Source organism: Papio anubis, unplaced genomic scaffold (genome assembly GCF_008728515.1).
Source record: "Papio anubis isolate 15944 unplaced genomic scaffold, Panubis1.0 scaffold71, whole genome shotgun sequence".
NCBI lineage: Eukaryota > Metazoa > Chordata > Mammalia > Primates > Cercopithecidae > Papio > Papio anubis.
Genome location: NW_022167319.1, coordinates 209,670 through 222,698, shown reverse-complemented (window position 1 = coordinate 222,698; position 13,029 = coordinate 209,670). Strand labels below are relative to the sequence as shown.

General features: G+C 40.8%; 1 protein-coding gene and 1 pseudogene across 7 annotated transcripts in view; one reads left to right on the top strand and one right to left on the bottom strand.

Moving 5' to 3' along the window:
* Window positions 1-13,029, top strand: part of LOC101005030 (unconventional myosin-Va) — a 218,177-nt gene that overhangs the window by 13,362 nt on the left and 191,786 nt on the right. The gene's annotated exons all lie outside the window — the stretch shown is intronic.
* On the bottom strand, window positions 8,809-9,628 carry LOC116273454 (annotated as a pseudogene).

The following is a 13,029-nucleotide window of genomic DNA, read 5'->3' as shown; positions in this document are numbered from 1 at the left end:
CCAGTCCACTTGCTCTCCCTACAAACCTAGATCCCTACAGACAGCTGCCTTGTGGACATCTTCACAAGCACCCCAAACCCAGCATATTCTAAATCGATTGTCATCTCCTCCCTCCTTCTTCATACTACTCTACCTGATTTAATTTCTCTGTGTCTTACTTTCTTCATCTATATGATGGGATAATACTTCATAGGGTTGTTATGAGGATTAAATGAGATAGTTCATGGGAAGCACTTAGCATAATGCCTGGCACATATTTAAGAAATGTTAGCTACTGTAATTGTTGTTGTTATTTCTTGTTCCTGTCTGGTGAATGACATCAATATCCCTCCAGTAACCCAAACACAAAACTTAGAAATAGTCTTGATTTACCTTCCCCTGCACCCCTGCACCCCACCTAATCAGTTATTTCCTAGTACTGTTGCTGCTTTATTTGGGGCCCTTATCTTTTTTTTTTCTTTCTGTTTTTTTTTTTTTTTTTCTTGAGACAGGGTCTTGCTCTGTTGCTCAGGCTGGAGTGCAGTGACGTGATCATAGCTCACTGCAGTCTCAACCTTGTGAGCTAAGTAATCCTTCTGCCTCGGCCCCCCAAGTAGCTGGCACTATAGTAGCTGCATGCCACCACACCTAGCTAATTTTTTGTATTTTGGAAACAGGGTCTCACTGTGTTGCCCAGGCTGGTCTCGAATTCCTGGGCTTTAGTGATCCTCCCACCTTGGCCTCCCGAAGTGCTGAGATTAGAGGCATGAGCCACCATGCTTTTCTTGGTCCCTTATTCTTTCCTGGTTCCTGAAACAGCTTCCTAAGCAATCTTTGGTCTTACTTTCTATAATCTTTTTTTTTTCATTCTGTTACTAGTGAGATCTTTGTAATGCACATATCTGATCATGCCACTACCTGGCTTGAAATTCCTTTATGATTCCCCATAGGATTTTGTTCTGAAAATAAATTTGTTAGTGTAATGCTTCCTGAACTTTGGTGTCTATCTGAATTACTGGGAATCTTGTTAAAGGGAAGATTCTGACTCAGTAGGTCTGTGATGGGGCGTGAGACTGCATTGCTAACAACTCCCAGGTGATGCCTGTGTTGCTGAATTGAGAACCACACCTTGAGCAGTGAGGCTGTAATACACAGGCTCTGTATGACCTGCCTTCGACCTAGGCCTGCCTCATCTCTCCTGTTTCCCTCCTGGCATTCAGTCTTTATTTTAAGTCAGGAGCTTGCCAACTTTGCCTTCTTCTGATTTCCACCATTCCCCTTCTTTATAAAGAATTATTTTCTTTTAATAAAATAATTATTCTTTTTTTTTTTTTTTTTTTGAGATGGAGTTTTGCTTTTGTTGCCCAGGCTGGAGTGCAATGGTGCCATCTCGGCTCACCACAACCTCCGCTTCCCGGGTTCAAGCTATTCTGCCTCAGCCTCCCCAGTATCTGGGATTGTAGGCACAGGGCACCACGCCCTGCTAATTTTTGTATTTTTAGTAGAGATGGGGTTTCTCCATGTTGGCCAGGCTGGTGTTGAACCCCTGAGCTCAGGTGATCTGCCCATCTCGGCCTCCCAAAGTGCTGGGATTACTGGTGGGAGCCACTGCACCTGGCCAGCGTATTCTGTAGCCTGGTGATTAAGAATTATGATCTTTTTCTAAACCTACTGTCTTGGCTTGATCTTTCACAGCACTAGAGTTTCTGAGACTTTACTATGTGTAGCGATCATCTGGAATACTTTTTTTATTTTTCTTTTCCTGTGGAGACAGTCTTGCTCTGTCACCCAGGCTGGAGTGCACCAGTGTGATCTCGGCTCACTGCAACCTGTTTACCAGGATGGTCTCAGTCTCCTGATCTCATGATCCACCCGCCTCAGCCTCCCAAAGTGCTGGGATTACAGGCGTGAGCCACTGCACCTGGCTCTTTTTGCTATTTTTAAAGGCAACTGGAAAAACTGCCTCACTTATATTAAAACATAATTGAGAGTCTTCTGTGGCAAAAGATGTTCCATTACCTTTGCTAATATTAAATGGGTGTGAAACAGTATAGGAAATCACTCGCAAAATTACTTGGGAACTCTTTTCCTTTAAAATAAACTATTTTAAAAAGTATAAAAATAATAAATGCCCAGGGTAGAATCTTGGAACATTTTGAAACGCAAAAGAAAAATTGTATGTAATCTCACTGTCCTCAGATACTCTTAATATTTTGATGTATGTCCTTCTTGTCTTTTTCTCTCTCTCTATATATATATATTTTAGCAAAATGCTTTACTTTGTGACCATTATTTTGTGGCAAGATTGTTTTCTCTAAGAAGTCGATTGTGAAGGTTTTCCCATGCCAATACGTGTTATTCCACAGTGTGTTTTTTTCATGACTTCGGAGTATTATATTGCATTAATTAGTCATATGTTACTCAACCAGACCCCTGTGATAAGGACTTCTAATTTTTTGACAGTTTACATTTAAACTGAAGATAACCAAAGCCTTTGTGTGTTTGTTTACAAAGAAATAAATTGTAGTCATTAATTAATTTGACTGTAATTGCAAAACATCCCGTTTTTCTACTATAACAATATTGGTATAAAAACTTGGTGAATTATGGTATCAATGTTAAGATTAATCTAGTTAGATCTTAGAAGGCCAAAAAACAAACAGAAGTATCAAAGAACTCAGGAATAAATCCTTAAAAATAGTTATGTATTTGGAACCTCAGAGTATGCCAGGCACAACAGCTTACTAGAAGGCAGTTCTCCAAACTACAGAGGTAGATAGGTTAAGATTATTAATCAGTGGGCCAGTTAGTTCCAACCTGAGAGGCTAAAGGATCCCTTCCTATTCCAGTATTTTGGAAGCCATATGAGCATGAGTTGTATTCTCGTGTTAGCTGAGGAGACTATCCCTGAGTAATTAAAGGCACTCAAGATTTGTCAAGCTCTTGCATGCATATTTAATGGGAGGATAGCCTGGTTACTCAGAAGCTGTTGGCTTTAGAAATGGAAAGGTTGACTTAGGCTAAAGGAAGGAGAAATATAGCAGAGGCAGTTATTCAAGAAAAAAGCACATGTACTGAATCAGGAGAAGTAATGTGGGAAATAATCTCTGAGACAGACTGTGATCTTGAAAGATCTGAAAAGGAGTTATTTAGTTAATGTATTTCAAATAAGCTCCCCTGGTTTGCAGATTCCATAATTAAATATTTCTCATAATGAGTTTACAACTGAAATGTGTCTGGGAAACTGGCCAGGGGTTTTAAGGAGCCTGGTTCTTCAGAAGGCATTCACTTCCCTTGGGTCAGAGGTGGCATCTCCTAGGGCTGAAGAGTTTTCTGAGTCTGTGTAAGGAGCGGTGCCTTAGTCTCAGGAAAATGAGCATAGTCTGTGGACAATGCAGAAGTTGCCTCCTCAGTCACTGCCTGTGGGAGTCATTGAGGTCCAATTTGTCTTTTGGAGCTGGGGCCTCTGCTAGGGTGTGTTTAAGAAGGACCTGCACAAAACCTGTATAGTACAGCTTAACTGGTTAGATTGAGGATTAGGATGTCTCATTTGAGTTCATGAAAAATCAAAGTGAGGGGTACAATTAAATGAAAGTCAGTGACTGTTTCACAAATCTGTAAGACTCATTTGTAATCTGTGCCATTCTATACATTAGACTTAGGTCAGTGGTCCCCAACCTTTTTGGCCCCAGGGACCGGTTTCATGGAAGACAGTTTTTCCACAGACCTGGGGAGCGGGTGTGGTGATGGTAATGGTTGGTTTTGGGATGAAACTGTTTCACCTTAGATCATCAGGCATTAGTTAGATTCTCATGAGAAGCATGCAACCTTGATCCTTCGCATATGCAGTTCATAATAGGGTTCATGCTCCTACGAGAATCTAATGCCACTGCTGATCTGACAGGAGGTGGAGCTCAGGCGGTATTGCTCACTAGCTCACCACTCACCTCCTGCTGTGAGGCCCGGTTCCTAACAGGCCAGGGACTGATACTGGTTCGCAGCCCGGGGATGGGAGACCCTTGACCTAGATTCTTAAAATAATATTGTCCTTAAGGTTAAACATTTCCAAAAATTCTTATTTGATTTATCTGTTGGTTATGTTTAAGAGGATTTTATAAGGTAACCATGATAGACTATGGTGAAACTTAATAGATCTGAATGAGTAGAGGCTAAATTAATTATTTTAAAAAATATATATGGTGAAATAGATGGAGTAGTTTATTAAACATGATTCCAGCTTGAAAATGGCTTCAGTGGGGCAGCAGTTAAAGTGTTCTGAGTTTGAAATTGCGTAGATTTGAGTTTGGTCAGAATGTGTGGGCTATATGTAGAAAAACAGAGTCTCAGCCAGAGTACTGGAACTGCTGTGGTGAATGGTTTTCATTTTAGTCAGCTTAATTCCTTAAGTAGCCAGTTGTCCTTTGGTTTTCATTCTTCATGGCCATAGCAATGACATCAGATGCAGCTGGAGCTGAAAGTAGAAGGGTTATGTTAATTAATTCTAGTGAAACAAAAACTGCCTCAAATAATTAATGGAATAATAGTCTCATTAAAAGACCTTAGAGCTTTTTTGTGCTCTTTTTTTTTTTTCTCCAAGAGATTAGAGAAGGAGAATGGCACAGACTGTTCACTTGAGACCTTTTTAAGCTATTGATCTATCTTAAGTCCTCATCTGATGCCTCTGATTTCAACGTGAATCATTCAGGCCATGTAGTGATTTTCTCTTATTTCGTCTTGAGGCTGCTCTCTCTTTGCCTTTGGTGACAGTTTTCAAGAGAGCAGTGCCTGAACTTTGGCTTGTTAGAATCTAAAAATGGCACCTATTCTATTTTCTTATTTACAGCTGTCATATTTTAGTTTAAATACAGTTGACCTAGCAAGCAAACATTTGTGTGTTACAAGTATGGGACAAATACCAGGTGGGGTTGTCTGCCAGGTTATTGGAGGGAGAGAAGAGGCTTGTATGTTCCCATCACTGTTTTCTTTGCTAATCATGCTGTCTGTCAGCTGATCATGCTGTCCTGGAGTTTTTTTGTTTTTGTCTTTCTTCTAAATTGTTAAAGAAAGATGCCTTATTAAACAGAGATTAGCCAGAGTTGGGAAAAACAGCTGGAGAGACAAGCAGGAAGATCCTTATATGTGATCATCTTGGTTTTCCAACCCAATATGAGGACACTACCTTTGAGTAAACTAAAAAAAGGGTTTAATCTGGCCAGGTGCCTAGGTCTCATGCTTGTAATCCCAACACTTTGGGAGGCTGAGGCAGTTGGATTGCTTGAGCCCAGGAGTTCAATTCAAGCCAGAGCAACATGGTTAGACTCCGTCTGTACAAAAAATTAAAGACTTAGCTGGGTGTGGTGGCACATGCCTGTAGTCCCAGCTACTCAGGAGGCTGAGGTGAGAGGATTGCTTGAGCCCGAGAGTTGAGGCTGCAATGAGCCGAGATCAAACCACTGCACTCCAGCCTGGGTGATAGAGCAAGACTCTGTCTCAAAAAAAAAAAAAATTTACAAAAAAGTTTAATCCACTTCTAATTTTAATAATACATGAGGAGAGAATAGGAGAAAATAACATATAACATATGGCTTATGGTTTTTTTGGGTAGATAAGAAGATACAGATTTCATTGTATTGTTGAAAGTATGGAAGGATCTGGCCGGGCGCGGTGGCTCAAGCCTGTAATCCCAGCACTTTGGGAGGCCGAGACGGGCGGATCACGAGGTCAGAAGATCAAGACCATCCTGGCGAACACGGTGAAACCCCGTCTCTACTAAAAAATACAAAAAACTAGCTGGGCGAGGTGGCGGGCGCCTGTAGTCCCAGCTACTCGGGAGGCTGAGGCAGGAGAATGGCGTGAACCCGGGAGGCGGAGTTTGCAGTGAGCTGAGATCCGGCCACTGCACTCCAGCCTGGGCGACAGAGCGAGACTCCGTCTCAAACAAACAAACAAACAAACAAACAAAAAAAGAAAGTATGGAAGGATCTTATGTGTGTTTGGGAGCTAAATTTCTAGGAACATAATAATAAAGATGTAAAGAAAAACACAGTAAAAGAAAAAAGGAAGCATAAAAACCTAAAATAAAAAGCTAAGTATGGTAGTTTGAGACTAGAGATTTGGGTATAATTAACCACATGTGTGTTACCAGCTATGTGTGGAGCAAACAGGGTTATTGTTTTGGCGGGGGGTTGGGGGCGAGGTGGGGAATAATAGCCCAATAATTCAGGGAACCAATGGTATGCCAGTGTGCTGTGGAGGTAGCAAACTCACAGTAGATGAAACAGAGGAGGGATTTAGAACACATAGGACTAATATAGATGTATATTTATGTTTCTACTTTTGTTGTTTGTACCTTGTGTGTTGTGATGCCTTTTTTGGTGGTTTATTTTGTCGGGTTAGTTCTTTTTTTTTTTTTCTTATAAAACCCTAACAAGGTTTGTTGTAATGTTATCAAAGCTTTCATAAAACTAGCTACAAAATCCATTTGGATTATCTGATTCTAAGTTTTTGAAAGATATTGAAACAGCTTTGCCATTTTAGGACTTTGTGAACTAGAAATACTATGGAAAGAAAGTAGAGAAAGACAATTTACGATTTATAAACAAGAGTTAAACTTTACAAATTTGAATGATTAAATAACAAATACATAAAATGAATAAGAAACACCGAGGAGAACAAATAAAATAACAAACAGTAATGTAATATGGTTAAGGGCATGATCTCTAGAGTTAGGTTGAGCTTCTCCTTGTGTGACCATAAGCAAATTAGTGAATGTACTTACCTGATAGGACAATTGAGAGATTAGATACATACATATATATGTAAAGCTGAGTACTTGGCATATCATAATAGAGTCCCTTAGTGTTAACTCTTAGTATTATTGGCTTGTCTATTTTAAATACTTTGTAAAAATCTATTTTCTTATTTAAAGAAAAATGGTAGCCCCAGATAGATCTCTAGTTATCACACTTTTTTTTTTTTTTTGAGACAGGGTCTCATTCTGTTGCCCAGGCTAGAGTGTAGTGGCGGAATCATGGCTCACTGCAGCCTTGACCTCTCGGTCTCAAGTGATCCTCCCACTTTGGCTGGCACTACAGGTGCATGCCACCATGCCTTGCTGATTTTTGTATTTTTTTTTGTAGAGTTGGGGTTTTGCCATGTTGCCCAGGCTTGTCTGCTCCTAGGCTCAAGTGATCCTACTGCCTTGGCCTCCCAAAATGCTGGGATTACAGGTGTGAGTCCCTGCACCAGGCCCTTATTACACTCTTAAAGCTTCTGGAACATTTTAGGACATCAGCTATGTACACTATTACAATTTTCCCTTCATTCTAGATAGGATTTGGCTATGGATACTGTTTCAGTTGTAATCTGTCTACAACTCAGCACTGTCAGCACCATCTGACAAAGCTGTAGCTTTCATTCCCGTCCCTTTTTAATGTCTCCTTCATTAACATTCTTAACCGGTTTTCTGCTGGAAAGGAGAACTGTATTCTAAACCAGGACTTTTAAAGGTCCTGCACCTAGTTGTAATTAACTAGCATAATTAGCATTTTATGTGTAATATAGACATGTGTCGTAAACTGTTGTTTGAATCCTAAAGCCAGTTCCAAACCCATTTCTCTTTCTGTTATAGAGGTTGGAAGACAAATATGCCTTTTTCTAACTTCTTGCAGTTAGGGCTAGCTGTGTGATTTAGTTCGGGCTCATGTGATATAACCAGAAATCTTCTGGAAGACCTCTATGGGGTAGGGGGGCGGGGGGCGGGGGGAAGTAGCTTCTCCCATAAAAGGAATAGAAACATTTGTTTGTATGTATACTCTCTTTCTTCCATCCTTAAGTGTGGAATGTGATGTATGGAGTTGTGGCAGCCAAATTGTAATTATAAGGCAACAAGCCTCAGAATGAAAAGCTAACAAGCTAAGAAGGTAGAGCAGAAAGAAAAGACAGAAACTGAGTTCTTTTTTTTTTTTTTTTTTGAGACAGAGTTTCATTCTATAGCCCAGGCTAGAGTGCAGTGGCACAATTTCAGCTCACTGCCACCTCCCCCTCTCAGGTTCAAGCGATTCTCATGCCTCAGCCACCTGTGTACCTGGGATTACAGGTGCAGGCAACCACGCCGGCTAATTTTGTATTTTCGGTAGAGTTGGGGTTTCACCATGTTGGCCAGGCTGGTGTTGAACTCCTGACCTCAAGAGATTCACCCTCCTTGGCCTCCCAAATTGCTGGAAATAAAGCATGAGCCACTGTGTCTGGCCAAGGGACTGAATTTTTTTTTTTTTTTTTTTTTTGAGAAAAGGTCTCACTCTGTTGCCCAGGCTGGAGTACAATGGCACGATCTCGGCTAACTGCAACCTCCGCCTCCTAGGTTCAAGTGATTCCCACACCTCAGCCACCTGAGTAGCTGGGATTACAGGCGTGTGCCACCATGCCCAGCTAATTTTCATATTATTATTATTTTTTTGAGACAGAGTCTTGCTGTGTTGCCCAGGCTAGAGTGCAGTGGCACAGTCTCGGCTCACTGCAAAACCTGGCTCACCTCCCGGGTTCAAGCCATTCTCCTGCCTCAGCCTCCTGAGTAGCTAGGACTACAGATGCCTGCCACCACGCCCGGCTAATTTTTTGTATTTTTAGTAGAGATGGAGTTTCACTGCGTTAGCCAGGATGGTCTCCATCTCCTGACCTCATGATCTGCCTGCCTCAGCCTCCCAAAGTGCTGGGATTACAGGCGTGTACCACCGTGTCCGGCCTAATTTTCATATTTTTTAGCAGAGAGAGGGTTTTGCCATGTTGGCCAGGCTGGTCTCAAACTCCTGACCTCAAGAGATCTGCCCGCCTTGGCCCCCCAAAGTGATGGGATTACAGGTGTGAGTCACTGCACCCAGCCAAGAGTCTGAGATCTTTTTTTTTTTTTTCCAATCTTTCAAGCTTTTATTTAAATGTCATGATCCAGGATGGATTTTAGATCTTGTTGAAAGCAGCCACATCCATGGACTGCACATAGTCCTCAAATGCAGTCATCTGCTCCTCCAGCATATCTGTTCCAACTTTATCATCTTCAACTACACACTGTATTTGAAGTTTCTTAATTCTGTATCCCACTGGAACTAGTTTAGATGAGCCCCGGACTAAGCCGTCTGCTTGAATGCTTCTGACGCCCTCTAATTTCTCCATATCTGCCTCATCATCCCAAGGTTTCACATCTAGTAAGATGGTAGACTTGGAAACAAGTGCAGGTTTTTTTTGGCTTTCTTTGATTCATATTGTGCAAGACGTTCTTCCCTTAGCCTCTTTGCTTCTTCACTTTCCTCCTCCTCATCAGATCCAGAGAACTCAATGTCATCATCATCTTTACTATCTGTGTAGCTCCACTTCCTGTAGTGTCTTCCACATCTGCAGGACCATACTTGCCCAAAGCTTTCTTCACTCCTGGCAGGCTGGCCTTTTCCTTTTCGTAAGACTTGATGTGATTATACCAATGTAGGGCATGACACAAGTCGGCAGGCAGTGGGCCAGGCACTGCTTCAAATACTGCCACATCTGTTTGTGATGGCACATACCCCTTGATGTAGCTCTTGTCTTCCAGGTAATCATTGAGCACCTGGAGGCCAGTGGGGCTTTTCAGGTCTGCAAAACCCATGGCGTTGGCTGTATCTGAGAGTTTTTCATGTACAAATTGGGGGCCCTGAATTAAGTTGCCCACAGATGGTCGTTGGACCTTTCGCTGCATTTGGAAATAAATTAATAAAATAGGCCTGTCTTAAATTCATACCTCTACAGCTCCCGAAGATGATGGGAACTGCCGAGTCTGAGTTCTTAACGACATTATTGAGCTGCCAGAATAGCCCTGAGATAACTTTTGGACTTCTTGTTAAGGATACAGACTACTAAGAGTCTAAGCTACCTGTCAGATTTTTCTTTTTTTTTTTGAGATGGAGTCTCGCTGTATCACCCAGGCTGGAGTGCAGTGGTGTGATCTTGGCTCCCTGCAACCTCTGCCTCCTGGGTCCAAGCAATTCTCTGCTTCAGCCTCCTGAGTAGCTGGGATTACAGGCACCTGCCACCATGCCCGGCTAATTTTTGTATTTTTAGTAGAGGCAGGGTTTCACTAGGTTGGCCAGGATGGTCTCAATCTTCTGACCTCATGATCCACCCGCCTCAGCCTCCCAAAGTGCTGGGATTACTAGTGTAAGCCACTGCGCCCAGCATTCTGTCAGACTTTTCTGTTCTTGTAGCTGAAAGCATTCCTAATTTAAGATGTGGCAGCTTCAGTGTGAATCAAGTTGATATAAAATTGGAGAATTTGTCTATATGGTGTTATTTAGGCACGGAAATACAGGTAATATGGGAATATGACAGCATTCAGGGGGTGAAAGATCAATTCTAGTCATGCTTTGGACATTGCAAAACATAGGTATTAATGCCAAAGTATCCAGTCCTAGTCATAATTTCTAGGTTTTCTGGCTACCTCCTGAGTCCCTTCCCACTGCACTTACGGCATTTTAAAGTGTTATCTTCCCCAGGCTTGAAACCTGAACATAACAGAGGCAAGTTGAAGTTTCAATAATATGGGGCTGGGTATGAGTAAGAGTGAGTGGGTAGAAGACATCAATTAAAAGATGAGTGTGTAGAAACCATACCAGTCTTCTAACCATCATTGTTTCTAGGATATCCCAAGCTTATGGTAGCTACATATTCTTGAATTTCAGTGGGGGAAAGAAGAGAACAAGATATTAAAAAAGACAAAAAAAAAAAAAAAAAAAAAAAAGGAGAGGGAGAAACAGCAGTAACAGCCTTTGAAGGCCTAGAAAATGTTCATGCAAGCATTAAAAGCTCCTTCAAGTTAGGAGTTCACTTTCACCTAGTTTCTGAACACTTATGTGAAGTTGATGGTAAAGCCATGCCGATCATATGCCATTCCCGTTAAGTTTTAGATTAATGATAAAATGTTTGGTAAATTTGTTCATTTGGTATGGAAAGTTAAAGTAGAGGTAGATAATACCACTTAGAAGTGAGAAAATACCCAGGACCCTTGTGGAAAAAAAGTAGTTAGGAAATTAAGAAAATTTGACCATATCAGGAGATATGTAAACCACTTGCTTAATTTTTTTGATTCAGTTTTTATTGCAATCAGTTTTGTTGTTTCTAAAATTTATTTTTGTAAATTTTTTATTATTTTTTCTAGACATGGTCTCGCTCTGTCACCCAGGCTGATGTGCAGTGGCACAATCTTAGCTCGCTGCATCAACCTCCCAGGTTCAAGTGATCCTTCCACTTCAGCCTCCTGAGTAGCTGGAACTACAGACATGAGCCACCATGCCTGGCAAATTTCTTAATTTTTTTTTAGAGATGGGATCTCACTGCATTGCCCAGGCTCAACCCTTGTCCTGAGCTCCTTGACTCAAGAGATCCTCCCACCTTGGCCTTCCAAAGTGCTGGCATTTACAGGTGTGAGCCACCATGCCCAGCCTAAATTTATTTTTTTATTGATACATAATAGATGTACATATTTTGAGGGTAATGTTATAATTTAATACATTGATGTAATTTGTAAAGGTCTAATCAGTGTAATTGGGATAGCCATCACCTTCCCTATTTGTTTTTTCTTTATGCTAGAAACATTCAAATTAGTCTGTTAGCTATTTTGAAATATACAATAGATTATTGTAACCTGTAGTCATCCCACTGATCTGTTGAACACTAGATCTTATTTCTTCTATCAAACTGTATATTAATATTTGTACCCATTAATCAACCTCTCTTTATCTCCCCCTCCCTGCTACCTTTCCTGGCCTCTGGTATCCACCAGTCTACTCTCTTGTCTTCATGAGACCTACTTTTTTAGCTCTCACATATGAATAAGAAATGTGATATTTGTGCCTAGCTTATTTCACTTAACATAATGACCTCCGGTTCTATCCATGTTGCTCCAAATGACAGGATTTCAACTTGTACTTAAATTTGTATCGTTTGCTGAGACTTACAGGGCAATCTCTCCTTAATCATAAAGGAAGACACTAATTCTTTGTGTAACTGAAGAAATCAACCAAAATGTTATTTACTAATGGCACAATGAGAGAATTGTACTTTAAATGGAGGCTGACACTTGCAAACCCCTATATATGTTCATCTGCCTTTTACATTTGTCAACTAGATTGGTAGCCTCTCTGTTCTCTTACTAAAAGCTTTGGAAATGGCTGGCCTTACTGATCAGACACTTCTGTAGATGTGGCATGGTCAGAGGTTACATTATTTCTGGTTTGGAGAGAGAAAGAGAGTTTGTAAATGCGCTATAGGTAAATATGGCAAGTCTGCAATTATAGCACTATTCAATATTTAGATTTTATGTACAAGTGATACAGAATAATTACGAGCTTTATTTTATATTTTGTCTCTCTATTCTTCAATGTTAGACCCTGAGGTGCTTTTGATCTTATTAGAATCCGTTTTGTCTTAGGTTTTGTGAATTTAAAAAAAATTTATGTATGTATGTATATATGTATGTATGTGTGTATATATGTATTGGGATGGAGTCTCACTCTGTTGCCCAGGCTGCAGTGCAGTGGCACGATCTTGGCTCACTGCAACCTCTGCCTACCGGGTTCAATCAATTCTCCTGCTTCAGCCTCCTGAGTAGTTGGGATTACAGGTGTGCACCACGATGCCTGGATAATTTTCATGTTTTTGGTAGAGACGAGGTTTCACTGGCCTGGCTGGTCTGGAACTCCTGACCTCAGGTGATTTGCCTGCCTCGGCCTCCCAAACAAAAATTTAATATTAGTTTATATATATAAATACTATCTTGACCACTATTTAAAAAAGGTAATTAACAGCATCTCATATTAATATGGATAAATGTCCAGGATATATTGTTAAGCAGAGAAAAGTAAAATACAGTGTGTGTGTGTGTGTGTGTGTGTTTGTGTGTGTGGGTGTGTCTGTGTGTATGCCTATGTTATGGAAGTTTATACTAGACTGTTTAGACTGTTTAAAAGAGTTTTTTCTGTGGGTGAGATTTTGGGGGATTTTCATTTTCTATTAATACTTTATTCAATT